Source organism: Agrilus planipennis, unplaced genomic scaffold (genome assembly GCF_000699045.2).
Source record: "Agrilus planipennis isolate EAB-ADULT unplaced genomic scaffold, Apla_2.0 scaffold22, whole genome shotgun sequence".
Taxonomy (NCBI): Eukaryota; Metazoa; Arthropoda; class Insecta; order Coleoptera; family Buprestidae; genus Agrilus; species Agrilus planipennis.
In genome coordinates, this window is record NW_020438874.1 from 752,971 (window position 1) to 760,623 (window position 7,653).

General features: G+C 33.7%; 1 long non-coding RNA gene across 1 annotated transcript; it reads left to right on the top strand.

Moving 5' to 3' along the window:
* The first annotated feature begins 6 nt into the window (after positions 1–6).
* Positions 7–4,127, top strand: LOC112906393. Its single transcript, XR_003232314.1, has 2 exons — positions 7–1,975; positions 3,401–4,127. It is a non-coding gene; the product is annotated as an uncharacterized LOC112906393 (long non-coding RNA).
* Positions 4,128–7,653: the final 3,526 nt, after the last annotated feature.

Genomic DNA, 7,653 nt, shown 5'->3' on the forward strand with positions numbered 1-7,653 from the left:
ATACAGTGTTCCATTTAAAATAAGGCAGCTGATGTATACCTCCGGTATATCCGCAGATAGAATATTTTTTATTGGAAAAATTTTCTTCCATTTTCAGCGTTAAGACCGCTAGAGAGCAAGGCGCGCATAATGGACTACCCCGTATATGACAAGAATTCTTTTACGTATTTATATTTTGCTCATCGAGTTCTTTTATGATATTTTTATTTTATTTTTTTAGTTTTATCTTGTGCACGACTACCTTCGCTTAGAAAACACTGTCTTATAATGCATTAGTGTTTTTATTCTACCTCCAGTGTCTACCTTAAAACATTAAGTCTCCGTGACACGCGACTAATTTTTTGGGGATTGTATAAAGTTCATCATTAAACAAAAATTACCCATGTTCTGTTTTAATGTTACTAACATTATTTTAGAATTTCATTTCTTTTGATTATAACCGTTTTGGGTTTAAAAATTTGTATATTCATAAAATTATCGTTCATGTGACTAACCGTTTCACCATTTGATCAAAACTAAATATCAGATATAGCGAAATATTTTGCGGTTAATAAGTAGTCATTTAATTAATCAAATAAAAATTAAGTACGCTTCGAATTTTCAGTTCATTGTGCAATTATCCAGTAATTAACTACTCAAAAATACAATAACTCACCAATCAGAAGCGATCGAAGCCTGTCTTGATGGATTTATTGTTTTAGTTTTGTTTCAACTGTTCATTATTCGTTAAAATTGCATGTAAGGGAAAATCGGATTGGGAGGCTTCTGTGCAAGAATGCATTCAACCAAAGAAATAAATAACGAAAGACATAGTTCGTAAGACCGAAACGAACTTTTATTCAGTTTCACATTTCTTTTTAACGCAGTTTTTATTTTTTCTTTAATTATTTAAAATTGAATCGTACGTTATGCAGCACCTAATGTTAGTTACGACATACGTGCACCTTACTTGACTTATAGGAGCGACTGCCAGAAGAATTAGATGTTTATGCACTTTTGCGACCCTCTAAGTCTTTTTCGTTGAACTGCAGCCACGCAAGGAAGCCCTTCCCATCCGTACATTGTTTCGGATTAATTCATTTAGTTCAAATTCGGGTTTAATTACACCGGGTGTCTGAAAATATTTCTGTAGCAGGTAAGCACTAACTAGATAAAGAATAAATATTCTAGTCAGAAAGCTCTCTGGTTTCCGGACACCCGGTATATATTTACAATGATATAAAAAATTGATAGAATGTAATAATAAAAAGAAAATGTCTTCTGTTTTTAAATTTATTAAAAGAGTGGCCCGACCGTGTTTATCAATTTATTACTGTCACTGTCCGACAGTTATTGAAGTTCTGATACGTAGAGGTAATTCTGAATCTCACGGGCCATTACCTTGGACTATGTATGGACAAAACATCGTCCGTTTTCTACATTTATATCTCTTAAAAACATTGGCTGTGTAGAGTTTATCTGGAGTTCAATCTTAGGTTTTTTGCCGAAGCACATGGTTAACTGTCGATTCGATGTTTTTGAATTGTACAATATGAATCTATTAAAAAAAAAGGATTTTTCACCGGTTGGGTCAATCAATCTGTCAGCATTCTACTATTGAACCAATTACGTACAAGTTCAATCAATGATGACAGTTGGAGCGTTCTTTTAATAAATTTGAAAACGCAGTCGGGCCATATAAGAAATATCTCTTAATAAAAAGCGATTTATATTGTTTTTAGCCCACGCTGGTTAACGATCAGTTGGATCAGTTGTATGTGGAAATGGAATTACAAGGTCTTTCGTCTAGACTTACATTAGAAGAGGGTATCACTTCCAGTAGCAGCACCAGCAGCTGCGACGAAACTTCCGCCAATCAGCAGAAGGTAAGACCATCAAAAACACGAAAGACAATGAAACATCAACAACATTGCGCAGCCTCAGCAACCATTAAATGGATGCCAATCCATTGTTCTTTAAAGACAATGGAATAGAAGTAAGTTACAGTTTTCATTTTGACTGGCGAATGGAAGGCTTTCGGAAAAATAATATCTAGTAAAATATACACCACCTAGGTACCTAATAAAAGGATTCGAAATCGAAAGTGAGTTCCAAATAGCTTTTTGCTCAGATATCTGTATGGTGTTCAATAAAACATTTTTACATTTGGATTTGAAAAACAAATAAGGATTATTCTCTTTACTATCATTTTGAATGTTATTTGCGTTAAAGCTTTTCTTTTCTAACATAAAAACTTTCTTCTTTGTAACTTCAAACAACCTCAAAATATTTTTCTGAAAGGAATTGATAGTTATTGTTATTTTATCTATATTTTCAATATTGGGACTCACGCATTGATTATCAGGATTCTTATAATTAAACTTGCTTACGGTTTTGGTGAAATGCTGGGGCTAATTTCTTATATACTTTCCCCTATATCTTTCCTTCTAAAATACACTACGTAGTCTCTAACACGACCCTGAAAATTACCTAAAACTAATTGCAATTGTACGACAATCTTGAACTACATTACACATAATCCAACATGTGACACAGTTACATTTTGTAATAACAATTTTGCACGATATGCATTGCTTTTATATTGATAAGGGTACAAATAAAATTTCAGATTAGGGAGGTTTTAACAGTAAAAGGATAATAAGTTCTTTACAATTTCTGTTAGTTAAAAAATAATATTTGCAAAGATGATGTTAAAACTCGACTTTCCATAATTGCTCTGCCACGATTAATAAATCACAAAAAAATTCATGAAATTTAGTGAAAGTGTTCCTTTCTTAATACTAAAAAAGTGTGCGAAGTTTCAAATTCAAAAGTTTAGTTGTTTTCGAGTACTTAATTGAATTTGATTATAAAAAAATTGCCAAATTTTGCAATACAGCTGATTGAAACGTAATCGTTGAACTATCTACTATAAAGTCCTTAATTATCAAAAAAGGACATATATATTAAAATAATAGTTTTTAATTCAAATCTCCCTATTGCAATTGTAAAATTTTCAAAAATAATTTGACTGGCTTACCAAGGATAGGTACAATTTTGCTTATCACGCACGCATATATGCAAATAAAAGAATTGGACAAAGATCGAGCCAAATATTTAGACTTTATATCAATAATTTCTTTTGAAAGTTAAAGCAAAGCAATTGTTTTTTCATGTGTGCGCTACTGAGCTTGATGCTTTGTGATACCTACAATTTTAGCATGTCTCAAAAGAGGGTCGTGAGTCGTGAAATGTGAATACCTAAACGAATTTTGACTACCTATTATCAATTTTTCTGGTCCTGACTTTATATTCCAATCTTGTAAATAAAATGACATTCAAGAACAAAAAAAAAGTCGCTCTTGAGTCGTGTTTAAAATGTATTTTTATGATTATATTAATGCGGTCGTTTCGTATATAGATGAAGAAGAAACGAAAGTCGTACAGTTCTTTGGTGATGATTTATGAAGAGAACGCGCCATTCCCATCACCTGATTCGTGCGGAGGTAACTGAGTGATAAATTAAATACTCTGACGATAACGTAACAGTGACGTTTTTGATATTTATAATAATGCTGAATGTTACGTAATATTTTACACTACGGACATTTTGTACGTTTACTTATTTAACAAAAATTTTTTAAGAATGTTGACTAATAATAGGCTATTTTTATAAAGATGTTGTGAAAGTGCATGTAAGGGTTTGCTAAAATGTTTTATTTCTGCTTTTAATTAAAGGGAAATTTTAAATTTAATATTTTTGATAAAGTCCGGCCTTATTAAACTCAACTGAAACCATTATCTACAATTTCCAATAAATTTTTGTTCAAACCTAAAGTGAATTTGACTTTGTAGACAGCGATTTGCATGTAACAGACAGTTATATTAATTATTTTCATTTTCGATTATTTCAAGTAATTAGAATACAGTAGCAAGCCCTAAGTGCTCCCAAATTAAATGTATTTTTGAAAGATACAGATTTGTATCGTATAACTAACTGTATGTATAAGATTTTGATACACCGAAGTTTTGCTATAAGTATGCGGAAAACATTTAATTTTTATTTATTATAGAAGCTTAACGTTGTTTTTTATTGTCAAATGTGTTGCGCATACATTGCCAAAATCGTAATAAATGTTTAATTTTTATCCAACTTTGATTTATAAACACAAGATACTTTTCACCAGCTAGAAGATTAATAACCCTGGTGTTTTTTGTGTAATTACTGTATCTTGTTGGTTCAAGAAAATTGTAAATAGCTTCTCATTTACATGAAAAAAATGCTATTACAGAAAAAGTAAAAAAAAACAATAAAAAATTTGTTAAGTATCTAATAAGTAGCATTCAAATAGAAAGCACAAGTATTTTTCTGACTAATCTACTCCATGACAAAAAGAAACTCCCTATTCCACCATAAATTCCAGTACAAGTTCCCGTGTGTACTACCGGTAATCAGGAGGACTTACATATGCTACTGCTGGGATGACATAAGTTTCGTGGAGATCATCTTCATTGTAGGATTAACGATCAGGACCTCACCGTATTCTTCCGGGTGAGTCTTCGTCTATTTTTTTCATTAATGCAAAGTACTAACTCTTATTATTGTTTCATAATAAATTGTAGAGTATCTGCTCGCGAAGTGCCGATTCAGGCATTTATGGAATGACTTAGGTAAGTCAACATTAATAAAATTTGGATTTACTCGAGGAACTTCCGATATAATTGAGAAAAAAAAAGGGGGGTTGTAATTTCGTTTTGTTTTATTGTATATTAAAAAGTCAGCGAGTGAATTGTTTTTTTAAAAGAAAGAAAAACGAACATTGATATTCATGACTGGCGGCGTATCATCTTTTTCATCTGATGTAACAACAATTTTCGTTATCGCGTTTGGAATGTAGCAAGCAGGTAATTGTTCGAGTCGAGGCAGCCACAAAGGGGCCTCGGAGGCAAGAGCCCTCGCGTGTTTGGTCGAAGCTGCCGATAATGTTGAAATTTGAAACCCATATACGTAAATGCTATACGTCGCTACTATCGGAACCGTCAGTCATAAAGATTAGCTTTTGCGAAATGGCGTCGCCGACGCCAGCGTCGTCACGTGTCCTTCCCTCCTGCATGCTTATAATGGCGTATCACACCGACAATGATTCTTTCACCCGGCGTTGCCAGAAACAATAATATTTATGTGGGAAGCGACGACGGTGTTTTCCGTTTATTGACGAAGGATTGGTAAAGGTCTAGATGATGATGGGGGGGATAGAAAGAGAAGGTCGAAGGTCTCCACCACCACTGTACCATAAAAAGTTCGTGGCGGTCTCACCCCCATAAAAAGTTATGGGGGTTCAAAGTTAATAAATATGCCAATTTTTATACATTTCATGTAAATATTTGTATAGTCATTCTTAAACAATATTCAAAGGTAAAACTAATGGAAAAATACATAAAAATATTGAGAAAGTTATATAAACATTATTTAAATATCTTTATCAATAGGGTAGGTNAAAAATCTTGACATTGTCTGATGTATTCACATAAATAAAGCTTGCAAAATGCGAAATATGGTGAACCTGTATTACAATACCGACGTTCAGTGTCCATTGGAATATTCTGATGCTTTGTTGAATACCTGTGTCATTAAAGGACAATGTAAAGAAAAAGAATCTCCAGCCTGGAAAGTAACAATGCGGCAGTCATCGGAATATAAAGATAATGCATCTTCTCCCCGTGATAACTTGATATGCTTAGATTTGGGGTATCTTAGATGGGTTAAGAAAAATTGTATATTGTTGATTTAATATTATTTGTATAAGAAAACTGTCACGATTTATTGTTTTCGTTCATCATACACATTATAAAAGAAAGTTTGTGTGCTATAAAACCGGAGAACAAGGTGCATAATTTTTGGTGTGATTTAGGGGTTGTTTCTATTATTTCTACACTATATGAACGATCAATGTCGTATATTAAAAAAACAGCAAGGAAATTGAGCTGTTGGAAGTTGAGTGGCAACGTTGCCGTCAAGTTTCTGAATATTGGTCGCCACAGTGCTACCAAAACCGTCATCTATCATAACCGAAGGCGGTAGGAGCGAAGCTGAGCTATCAGCAAACGATGGGTCGGGGGTAGAAGCTGTTGCCATCGATGTCATCTACGCTCCTTGCGCTACATAATAATTACAATCAACGGTTGCTCTTCGACGTAAGTGCGCTTTGTTGCTTGCTATTAAAGCAGAAACAACGGCGTCTCATCCCCGTGTAGTGTCGCATCTTATGGAGCCTTGTTGTTGGCAGCGCGTTTCCCTTCCTACCGTTTAAGTGCGTTCAATTTTGGCATATATGAGCAGATGAGCAGGTCGTCGTCTATGGAAATTACGTACGGTTCAATCAGTTGGGTAACTTGACTCATTTATCTGAACGATCCGATTAAAATTAGATTATACAGTTTGCGTAATGCTGCACTTGTTACATCGATGGGAATGCACGAAACTGTTCTGTAATCTTCACCAAATACTAATTAATGCAAACAGTTCATCATGTTCAATGAATTTAGGCGTTTTGGTAGTGGAGGAACTCAGAAGTAATGCCAAGTTCGAAGAAACTTTTACTGTAATCATTTTGCGTATTTTTTTCATTCCTATTTTTACGTCTGCTAAGCTGTGAGAAATGAGGAGGTACTACAAAAAGTAGTAGGAGAATAGAGGGTGTTATGGAAGTCAATAATAACAAGTAGACGAGATAGATTCGTGGGACACCTCCTCAGACTTGAAGGATTAGTGTAAGACGTATTAGAAACAGGAACAGGAGGAGAGGTCTAGATTATATTACTGCTGGTAAATTGTTAAGAGATGTAAATTGCTCTAATTTTCAAGGAATGAGAAAATTGTCCAACAATTAACCAGTCTTTGGTCTCAATCCTTTATAACAATCCGGTATTCTGACGTAATCCAATAAAAATATACCTACGGTCACTCATCAAAGGTATAGAGAGTGTTTTATCAGAATCTTGTAATACCAGAATATAATTTCAAAAACAATAGTCTCAAAATGTAGATACAAATGCGCGAAAAAGGAAAAGCTAAATAATTTTGCAAAATATGGTATCATTCCTTCAGGGAGATTAAAGCAAAATTTCAGCTTTATTTTCCACCAAAAGAACTGAGATCACGTCTAAGTATTAACGTTTTTCAAAAGAAATCTCTACGAAGTCTATCACATTTGAGTCGAACAGCCATTTTATTGTGGCATTGCGGCAGATTTAAATATTTGATTCTATTTTAAGATTTGCGAAAATATTTGCTTTATGTTTAAAATATATTCATGATGGAGCAGACCAAATCCGTTTTTCGATATCTGTAAAAAGGGATTCACATCGACTATTTTACGATTTAGAGAGAGAGGATGATCTTTATGGAACAATAGAAACAGCAATGCTTTTAACTAATTGCAATTTGCCCATCTCGACAACATTGTTTGCAGAGGTTAGTAGAGAAACTATGAATCAGATACGTTGCGATCTGCAGTGGATATATCTATACATACATGTTGGAATTAAGCATAGCATTTCGCTGAAGATGAGAGATATAGCGATCGAGGAAGTTTATTCAGTCAAGGTTGTATAATTACAGAACAACAACGGGCACGTTTTGGCTAAATAAACAAACAGAACACAACAGAACAT